Genomic DNA, 11,838 nt, shown 5'->3' on the forward strand with positions numbered 1-11,838 from the left:
CATTTTCTGACCATCACCTAGCCACCGTGAGAGCCTCCCTCTGTGCGGAGAGGCCGGGGCCGGCCTATTGGCATTTTAACAACAGCCTGTTGGAGGATGAGGGCTTCATGACGTCCTTCCGGGAATTCTGGCTGGCCTGGCGAGGGCAGCGGCGTGCCTTTCCCTCGGTGCGGCGATGGTGGGACCTGAGGAAGGTGCACGCCCAGCTTTTCTGCCGTGACTACACCCAGGGCACCAGCCAACAGAGAAATGCGGCGATAGAGCAGTTGGAACGGGAGGTCTTAGAGCCGGAGAGGCATCTGGCCACCAGCCCCGAGGACCTGCTCCTCTGAGGAGCATGCCGGGAGAAGCGGGAGGAGCTTCGGGCCCTCAAGGACCATAGGGCATGGGGCGCCTTTGTTCGATCCCGCATCTGCCTCCTTCGGGAGATGGATCACGGCTCCCGCTTCTTCTATGCCCTGGAGAAAACAAGGGGGGCCAAGAAACACGTCACCTACCTCCTGGCAGAAGACGGCACCTCCCTCACGGAACCGGTGGAGATGTGCGGGAGGGCCCGAGCCTTCTACGCAAGTCTTTTCTCCCTGGATCCGACCAACCCTAGCGCTTGCAAATTGCTCTGGGAGGAGCTCCCTACGGTCAGCGTGAGCAACCGAGACCAGCTAGAGTTGCCTCTCACTCTGGCCGAGTTCTCAGAAGCCCTCCATCGTATGCCCACTAATAAGTCCCCAGGCATGGATGGGCTGACCGTGGAGTTCTACCACGTGTTTTGGGACGTCCTCGGGCCAGACCTAGTCACCGTCTGGGCCGAGTCTCTGCAGAGCGGGGTCCTCCCTCTTTCGTGCAGGAAAGCTGTGCTCGCCTTATTGCCGAAGAAGGGGGACCTCCGCGATTTACGAAATTGGCGTCCCGTCTCACTCCTCAGCACAGACTACAAAATCGTAGCGAAAGCAATCTCGCTGCAGCTGGGGTCTGTGCTGGCGGACGTGATCCACCCAGACCAGACCTACACCGTCCCGGACCGCAGTAACTTTGACAACCTATTTCTGGTTCGGGACATTTTGGAACTCAGGTGTAGAGACGGTCTGTCGTTCACCCTCCTGTCCCTAGATCAGGAGGAGGTGTTTGATAGGGTGGACTACGGTACTTCCTGAGCACTCTGCAGATGTTTGGCTTCGGACCCCAGTTTGTGCATTTTCTTCAGGTGCTGTACGCTTCCGCAGAGTGTCTGGTTAAGCTCAACTGGACCCTGACCGAACCGGTCAGCTTCGGGTGAGGAGTACAGCAGGGGTGCCCCCTCTCGGGCCAGCTGTACGCTCTGGCGATCGAGCCCTTCCTCTGTCTCCTCCGCAGGAGGTTGACAGGGTTGGTGCTGCGGGAGTCGGAGCTGCGGCTGGTCCTGTCGGCGTACTCTGATGATGTGCTCCTCGTGGTCCAGGACCCGGGCGACTTGGCGTGGGTGGAGGCTTGCCAGGCCATCTATTCGGCAGCCTCCTTCTCCCGGGTCAACTGGGTCAAGAGCTCTGGCTTGGTGGTGGGGGACTGGCGGCAGGTGAGCTCCCTCCCACCCGCGCTTCAGACCATGCAGTGGAGCGCGGGTCCGCTGCTCTACCTCGGCGTTTACCTTTCTGCCACGCATCCCTCTCCGCCAGAGAACTGGGAAAATTTAGAGGGCGGGGTGATAGACCGGCTCCAGAAATGGACGGGACTACTCCGATGTCTCTCCCTCCGAGGGAGAGTGCTGGTGCTTAATCAACTAGTCCTGTCCATGCTCTGGTACCGGCTCAACACCCTGGTCCCGGCCCTGGGTTTCCTGACCAACCTCCGGACATCGATTCTGGGGTTCTTTTGGTCAGGAATGCACTGGGACCCTGTAGGGGTTCTTCATCTACCCCTGAAGGAAGGAGGACAGGGCCTGAAGTGTCTGCACACTCAGGTCCGCGTCTTCTGCCTCCAGGCCTTACAGAGGCTCCTCTATGGTGCAGGCAGTTCGGCATGGAGCACACTGGCGCACGCCATCCTGCGCCACATCTGAGGGCTCCGATATGACCAGTAGCTCTTTTATCTCCGTCCGGGAGATCTTCCACAAGACCTCTCAGGGCTGCCGGTCTTCTACCAGGACCTCCTCCAGACTTGGAAACTGTTTTTAATGACCAGGTCCGTGGCGGCCACCGAGGGGGCAGATCTACTCACGGAGCCCCTGCTACACAACCCCCAGCTCCATGTGCAGGTGGCGGAGTCCTGCTCAGTGCACCAGAGCTTGATCCTGGCAGAAGTCACAAGAGTCGGAGACCTCCTGGACTACGACCAGGGAGACTGGCTGGATCCCCTGACACTCGCGTGGCGCATGGGGCTCTCCAGACCTCGTACCCCCCGGCGCGTACTTCAGGAGGTGAAGGCCGCTTTGCTGCCCGCTGCTCGAGCTTACCTCGACCGGGTCCTGCTCGAGGGCACGCCCCGCCCACCCTCTACCCCACGCCCGCTGGACCTTTTAATTGGACCCCTCCTCCATAGACCCAATCGACCCCTTTACGGCGAGCCGGCTGCATGAACTGCAGCCGGTATGCTTCCAAACCGCGCCAAGGAAACATCTATACATGCTCGTGCTCCACTCTCTTCACGCCCTCACCCTAGTGTCCCTCCCCGACACAAAGTGGCGAGATCTTCTGCCACCTTTGGAGGGTGAGCAGCCCAGGTGGGCCAGCCTATATTCCACCTTGGTTCTGAGGTCCGTTGGGGACATCAGTTGGCGGCTCCTTCACGGAGCTGTGAGCACGGGCACGTACTTGGCGCGGTTCACCCCCATCCCAGATACTTGTCCCTTTTGCGGTGTGAGGGAAACCCTGGCGCACTTATATTTGGAGTGCACCAGGCTGCAGCCCCTGTTCCGGCTCCTCACAAATCTTCTATTACATTTTTGGTTGCATGTTTCCCCTCACCTTTTTATTTATGCACTCCTCATCTGTGGCCTCACAAAGTTGCGGGATCTCCTAGTTAACCTCCTCCTGGCCCTGGCTAAAACGGCCATCTATAAAACCAGAGAGAGGAGGTTGGCCGATGGAGTTTCCTGTGACTGTGGGGCTGTTTTCCGATCCTCGGTCCGTTCACGTATCTGGGCGGAGTTCCTCTGGGCGGCGTCCACCTACTCCCTTGACGCTTTTGAGGAGCGGTGGGTGCTGTCCGAGGTTCTCTGCTCCATGTCCCCGTCCGGTTCCCTTTGTTTGACCCTTTGATTAGGGGAGAGAGTAAGGAACCCCAGCCCCAGCCATTGCTGCTGCAGACACCACCATCTTAGAGGGGTCCTTTCACATGTGGGTGCATATGCCTCCCCCCCGGATTGTCCACCCCACAGCCTGCCCCTCTTGTTGGGTGCTTTCAGAGGAAGGAATTGTTGGTGACACTGGGCATGGTACCAGGTAACTCAAAGGGGTGGCAGACCTTGAGAGCCGATGAAGCCCCCTCGCTCTGGGCCACCAGGTAACTCGGAAGGGTGGAAGACCATGAGAGTCGAGGAAGCCCCCTGCTCTGGGCCCAGACAAGCTTGAACACTTCCCTCCCCTGAAGCTAATGAGAAAACAATTGTGATTGGTTGCTGTGTTACACATTGCATATGCTGTTTTTGTTTTGTAAGTGTGTTATACAAATAAAAACACCTTTTTTGCTTCAAAAAAAAAAACACTCTCCTGCTGCCCTCTGGCCATGATGTATCACTATATATATATAAGGAACATATCAACATTCTTCCAAAACTGCCTTCCAAGTATTTGCCTTGCCTACCCACCAATATTCATTTTGAACAAGGGTTATTATAACAGGTGATATTGCAAATCCACGTGGTTCAGTTTGAAGACAAGATTAGCCGAGTAACTTGCTTTCATTGAGACCAATTGCTGCTACCATTAAGAGACCCATAGTTTTGCTTACCACCTTACATATGTGACGGGAGCAGCTTTAACAGCAGGCAGAAATGTTTTGGAAAGATGTCAAACTGGCAATTACCATAAAAATTGCCTTAGAAATGTCTTCCTGCAAGCAAGAAATTATACTCAGAAATGAGAGAGATATTAAATGTCTTCCATTGAATTTCTTTTGAGTATACAACATGTCAGTTTTACCTCTCTGCAGCAATAAAAAAGCCCATGAAAATATTTTTAAAACCCAGACATATACTGTAGACACAAATACAATTACTAGACACTGTGACCACCATTAGGGGTAACTTATGAAGATGGTTCATTGAACAAAGTACTCTTGTATTTATTATCTTGGTATAGGCATAAATTCCATACGACTGTACAGGCCCACCTTTTCCTAACTGGAAACACCATTGTGTTTGTACATGCAAATGACCAATTAGTTGTCTACCTGGTTATTTTGTGAGTGGAATTAGGCAAATTCATGGGGTGGATGGCATGTCTGCTTCCCTTATCATCTTTTGTGGGGTAAATTACAGACCTCATCTCTCTCTCTTTCTCACTTGCCTTCTAATATCAGGATGAGAAAACAGTAGCATTTTTTTTTTTTTTGCATTCTTACCAGCCTGGACAGAAAGGGGTGGTGGTAGGGGCTCAAAGCAGAAACCAAGGATGGTTCTGAGAACAACAGTTGGTTATCAAATGTTAGTAGTTAGAGAATAGGATTTCTTTAGCAACCCCATACTAGGAAGCGAAGCCACGTAGTTAATGGCAAATGTCTCCTTGAAGTTTCCTATTGAAAAGTACATACATGCAGAAAAACTACTATTAAATTGCCAGAATGACCATATAATCTGCTCTGTTCAAAAAACTAAAGCAGCACCTATAAGAAAAATAAGATTTTTCTTCATACAATATTTTGGTGCAAGTTATCTGCCAGAGGTGAAAATATTATATTAAAATCCCCAGGTATTCTCTTCACTACTTTATGGGCTTAACATCCTCCAGGAAGTATCATATTTCTCTACCATGTTCTGATGTGTTATATTTTACACTTAGATTTTTTTTTTACGATGATATCTATGAAAAAAAATAAAGTTCCAAAACGATTGCATATCTAGGTGGATTCAGGAGTGCACGGGTTATTCCAGCTGAGTTTGCAATTAACTGAAACTGGCCATGTTTCCTTTGGACCAATTTTTTTTCCTGACGGGTCAATATGGCTTAGTATTGTACGTTTGATACCAGTTACCCTTGGTCATACCATGGCCTCTTTGTGTTTCTTTCTACATAAAGATGTGGATCCGGAGGTCAGACATCTTTTAGAGGACTGCTCCATAGCTACAGTGCTCCTGCCTCCCCATTATTTGCTCAGATGCCCCTAAACACAAAATTCATGCCTAATGTTGGAGGGCTAAAGTGCAGAACTGACAAGATTATTTTGTTCATTGAATATAATGAGTGCTCCTTTCGTTCTGTTCTTTCCTCCTGATCCCATTTAGTTAATGGCAAGACACCTATTGTCTTCCTTGAGAGCAAGATTGTGATTCTTTAAAGATATTTATAACATATCTGTTTTTCTAACCCTAATAAAAAATCGTACGTAGAATTTCAAACCTTTACTGACTATTGAACTTTTAACTGACTAATGCAGCTGTGGGATATAGATAATGGTAAACCCCTATGAATAATATTTCTGATATCCCTGTATTTATTTTTATTATTGTGAGGGTTGCTCAGCTCTATTATATAAGATATGTATTTTTAGGATACTCTAATCTCTTATTTTGCCTAAAGTAGCTAATGACTTTGTTGATTTGCTAACAAATCAGTAGATGACAGTAGATATAAATTAACAATATTGGTCTCTCTATAATACGTGTGTGGGATGGGAGTGTGTCTTGCGGGAGTGTGCTGGCTACATAAACCATTTAAAGATAAGGATCTGAAAATAATTCTGATTGACGTTTATATGTAGTAAAATAAGAAACAGTTGTCCCATTTCAACAAGTTTTACAGCTGAAGTAATATTTCCTAAGAGATTCATGTCTAACATCATTTCAGTTCCAAAGAGTGACTTCCCCCTCTCCCTTTGGCCCTAGGAATTTTAATTATGTGTAAAATGGATGAGCAAACAGGTAAAATGCATGGCAACTTCACAATGTACTGCAGAACCAGACCCAAGCACTCATGTTCACTGTTATAGTTAATCTCTAACATTTGCACTACAGCATATTTTTTTTTCCAGTAGTGACAATATTCTGCTTGAGATCATGCATACGTTTAAATTTCAGTTTGTTTTCTCAGAGGTCCAGGTCATAATTTTAAAAGAAAAACGGAAGCAGGCTGCAATTTCAACTTGCAGACAATAAAACTTTTAGGGACTGTTCTCCCTAAACTGACACCACGCATGATGGTGCCATAAAGTACCCTGCATAGCCAAATATGCAGCAAAGTATTACTGAGGAAAAGACAGATGTCTCAGATACTTCATTATATACCAATTGCAGTTGTAGGCCAAGCTGTAATTTTTCAAAATGGTTAATGTCAGTAACATGTGTGGTATACTAACTCTGATATTGTGCAATATTTAGTAGTGCTAATTCTCAGGTGATGCACAAACTATTTTCTTTAGCTTTCAGTACCTGGGACTTTCAAACCTCTTTTTTTTTTTTTCCTTTAGATTTGAACAGTCCTGCAATGGGAGAAATGCAGAGGACTTATACTCACATCATCCCCCAAATCTTTACTGTTCTGTTGATGTTGCCCTAAATGTAGCTGATTGTCCAATGTCTGTCTTCTGAAGAAAATTCTGAATAAGATTTGCAAAAATGGGAGTCTAAACTTGGGATTCAAAATCCATAGTTGGCTTTCTAAATAAGTTAGCTTAATTTTCAAAAGTACTGAATGTCTGATTGCATCATCAATATATCTCATGCTATGTTTCAAACGCAGCTCAGCACTATCTGAAAATCAAGCTACTTATTTAGGAACCTCAATATAGATTTAAGAGCCTCACTTAAGCTGCCTATTTTTTCATTGCTTAAGCATCATCTTGCATGCCCATGGACTTCAGTTGCCACAGATCCTTTTGACTGACTCATAGTATCACTTGGGTTGGAAAGGACTTCACCTCCATCAAGGCAAGAGAGATTGTAATACTTCTAAAACATAGATGATTATCAAGTCTAGCTTTGAAGAGCTCTACTACTTACGACTGACTCTAAGCTCTCTGATTGACTGATTGATCCATTATGTAATTATAAAAGTGTCATTTGAGATGACCTTTCAAACTGTAAACTCCTATTTCAGATATTTATGACTTTCATTAAAATATACTGTAACCCCAACGGATTGATAATTCCAAGATTCATCGGTAGCTTAAAAGTGAATTTTTCTGGGAAGTTTGAAGATATTATATTCTGCAGTTTCTGAGGTGGGGGTATGTAGAGACAGTGGTGCTGGAACTAGAGGTGCTGGGGGTGCTGCCCTACTTCCTGGCTTGAAGTAGTAATAACAAACACCAAATACATGGTTTCCATCATATAAAAATTGTTCCACAACCCCTGGGTTGAGAAGTCCTTTTTTCCATGATTTAAGACAATTTCCTAATGGGGTTGGGTTTTTTTGGGTGGGGGCGTTTGCCCCCCTCTCCTTTTTATGTTAGGATACTAGCACAACTGTTCATTATCTTAGAAATCAGCGAAGATGAATGCTTGTGATAAATTGAAGAAACTTTGTTTAGATATAACCAGATAATTGTTGGGGGGGAGGGGGAAATTACATGTTGTAGTTTTGTGGCCTGTGACTATCACTCTGTTTATCTCTGTACTTGTGGTGCTACAAATGTAAACAGGTGCATGTACAGAGAATGCACTGAGAAAGTTCTGACTAGTTTGAAAAAATCTACCTTTTCAAAGAACTTCCTTATCTTTAAATGGGGATTTATTTTGGATGCAATAGAATCTTTCAAACAAATGGAACTTTTTACTGACCACAGTGCACTGAAACACCATAGAACCAATCAAACAAACTTCTGCGTATGGAATTGTTCATATGGAGTTCAGGGGGAAGATAGGTCTCAAATTGGGCTGTTATGCTGGGTAATATGGTATGATGGCACTGTTCTCAGCCTACTATCTTGTTCTCCAGAATCTCAACTTTCATTTTAAAAAAAATATCTGACTGTTATCATCACCATCATCATCATGTTCCCATTATGCCTCTGGCTTTTAGAGCAGCGATGAAGATCCTCCACTCCTGTCTGTTTCTGGAAAGTCTTTCAATGGTTTCCCAGCTGTGCCCCAGGTTTTTCATCTCGGCTTCCACAGGTCTTTGACAAGTTGTTTTCGGGTGGCCTTATTTTTGCTTGCTTTCAGGTGCCCATCTTATTGCAACTCTGGTGATAGAATCAGTTTCCATCTGAAGCACCTGGCCAATCAATCTCCAGTGCCTTCTGGCAATGATGGTGCTGATATCTTCTTGGCAGCACTGTGTCAATAGATCTTGGTCTGAGATTGTTCTGGGTCAAAAGATATGGAGGATTTTTCTGAGGCAGGTTATATGGAATGAAGACAGTTTGGATATGTCATCCTTTCTCATTCCTCAGCATTCTGCACTATAAGGTAATGTTGAAGATACGCAGCTCTGATAAATCTTGAGTTTGGTTTTGGTGTTGTATTTTGATGATTTCCAGACTGTTTTTAAGCTCCTGAAGGTTTTCCTGGCTTTATTGATTTTGTTCCAGATGTCCTGGCTTATTCCACTGTCCTGGCTGATGGTTCTGCCCAAGTATGTGAATGTTTCTACATTGGTGAGAACCTAATCCTCTGTCCATACTGGTGTTGGTGAGGCCATATTAAAGCATGATATCTGTCTTATTGCGGTTGATTTTAAGTCCAATTTGCTCGCTGAATGTATTGAGTTGAGTTATTTTTTTCTTGGGTATGTGATAGGAGACTGAGGTCATCTGCGAAGTCCAGGTCTTCAAGGGATGAGGTGGGGCATTTAATACCTCTTGGCATGTCTTCTGTTGTATGCTGCATTACCCAGTTGACAGCCATGTTGAAGAGGATTGCAGATATGACACAACCCTGACATACTCCTGTTTTGACTTCAAAACTGAGCTCACTGTGATCAACAGTGCATGAAATAGAAGCTTTTGATGATATTGATTAAATGGAGAGAGATTCCAGATGCCCGCAGAATGCACCATAGGTTGGGCCTGTGAATGCTATCATAGCTGTTATGGACGCGAAAAAACCTAAACAAAGAAACAGATAAAACCACCTCAAAATGGAGAAATAATATCCCCAGAATTCTGCAGACAGTCTGGAACAATCTTTGGCTTTCACCTCAGGAAGGTGTTAACTCAGATACCTAGTGATGATCATTTAAATTCAATAATAACTATTTCATTCCTTACCATGAGTGACATTTCATTTTGGTGTCCCAAGTGGGTGATGTTGGGGAGAGTTCCAACACTTTTCTTCTGAACCCTAGTCTAGAAGGAGTAAGTCTATTGTGCCCAGCAGAGCCTATGGATGTATTCAAACTTCATGGAGGGGGAAGTAAACACAAGGGGCTCAGCTGAACTCAGATGGCATTCATAATAATATTTTTAACACCTACACAGTCAACTGTGAGTGGAGGCTCCTTTGGGCATCACACAGGGGTTGAACTAATTTTGTGGACAGACACTGGATGAGTACCACCATTCCACCCCACCCCACCCCCCACACCAGTTGGACTCCTGAAGTTTTAGATCTGCAAGGAGTATGAAATCTAGTCCTTTATACCTTTTTAGGATTAACCAACAAAACCTTTTATATTTGGGCTTTGTACGCACTATCACTTATGTCAGTATAACTTACGTCAGTCAGAGGTATGAATAAACCACCTCCCTGAGCAACGTAAATTACACCGACCTAAGCGCCAATGTGGACAGCGATATGTCAACTGGAGCTTCTCCCACCAACTTAACTACCACCTCGTGAGGAGGGGGTTTTATTATGCCAACGGGCGAGCTTTTTCCCATTGGCATAGTGCGTCTTCACCAGATATGCTACAGTGGCACAGCTGCATTGGTGCAGCTGTGCCGCTGTAGTGCTTCTAATGTAGACTAGCTCTTGGAGTTTACAAATGGGATTACTAATTTTCATATCTCCATACCAATTGTGGTTACCTCAGTCTCTCTAACCTGGAAGTGAACATAATTAAAAGAATGCTTCCTTCCTTCATTCTTCATTGCAGAACAGGGGGTGAAATCCTGGTCCTACTGAAGTCAATGAAAGTTTTTCAGTTGAATTCAGTAGGGCCAGAATTTCTCCAGATGCCTTTTCCTTTACAAAAAAAAGGGAGGATTAAGCAGGAGACTCCATATGAACTGGAAATAAAGGAATGTTCTAATTCACCAGAGTTAAATCTTTCAAGATCTGAAATTCTTGAAGCAGATGAATATGATTTATCTCCAAAAAATTCATAAAACATAAACCTCTGCTTCTTTGAGGAATCTAGCTCTGTGCAAGACATAGTTTTCCTAATCTGCTATAGTAAAACCTCAATTTTTGAAAACCACTATAAAAGCCAATATTTAAGGATTCTATAGTCTTGTGGAGACATCTGGCAAGAAGTCAGGAATTAAGAAAATCAAGGTTATTGGGCTAAACTAAGCCACTTTCCTGATTCCCACATTCCAGCCAAATATCTCAACAAGATGTTTAACATTTTTTGAATTGCTGAGTACAAGATTTTTTAAAAAAAAAATCAGATGCTTAGAATTAAGCTTCATATTAAAACACAGATATTTTGATTTTCAAAACATGTCTCTACTTGAGCATCCAAGAAATGAGGCAACCAAATTTCAAGAGCATATACGTCTCTGGTTTTTAGCTCTCCCTTAGTCAGACATAGCTGTAATTAATTGTGGTAATAAGTATTTGTTAAATGAAGAGGGCCAAATTCTGTTTGTTTATATAGATGTAAATCCAAAGCAACTCCAGTGACACTTAGCAGAAATTATTTACACGGGTGTAACTGATGACTGAATTTTGACACAGATGCATTTGTACTAGATTTCCATTTGTGTGGTCTGACTTTTGAAGAAGACCTATAACTATATATATTGATTTCCTTGCTTTCCAGAAAATGTGAGGGTTAAATGGCTGCATCCCCAAATGGCAACTTCTTGTTTAACTCAAAATTCCACCAAAATACAAACTTCTAACTGCATGAATTTATTTACAAAAAAAAACAAAAACACAACACCACACACTAAATAAAACACTCTGGTTCCAGAAAAGCAAGTTATGTCCTTGTATTATTAACATGCAGGGAAGCTTAGATGGTCAATTAATTTTTCTACCTGCACCTTTATGAACAGATAGTCAATTAAAACAATCTACTGGAGCAATGAAGCTGATGGATTTTATCTGGCAAGTTTTTTGGTTTATATATGTTTTTAAAACTTTCACTTCTCTGGAATATTGCTGGAATTATGCTTAATTCCATATATTTTAATACATTATTCTGTTTTGTTTGTTTTATGTCATGGAGCACTAGTTCAATAAACTGTTACTAAGTGTCACTGTGCCTCAGTGGGTCACAGCTCAGGATGACAGATTCAGGATAAACTGCTCAGAAATAGGGCAGACTCACCTCCAAACTGGTGGTTATTCTATCATAAAATATACCAAGCCACTAACAAAAGTGAACTTTTATCTCAAGAAGTCAAAAGTGCATCTTCGTAGGAATTCCAGCACTTACTTCACCACCCAGAGACTAGACTTTATGATGAATGGTTACTGAAAACTAATTTAATCAAACAAAGGGTTCTTCTTAACTCAAAAGATCAGCCACATAGGTCAATATATAACGCAGATCTTACCATTATCAAGCTGTTGCCAATCCTTTAGAATCTAATATTTAA

This window comes from Chelonia mydas, chromosome 1, assembly GCF_015237465.2.
Source record: "Chelonia mydas isolate rCheMyd1 chromosome 1, rCheMyd1.pri.v2, whole genome shotgun sequence".
Taxonomy (NCBI): domain Eukaryota; kingdom Metazoa; phylum Chordata; order Testudines; family Cheloniidae; genus Chelonia; species Chelonia mydas.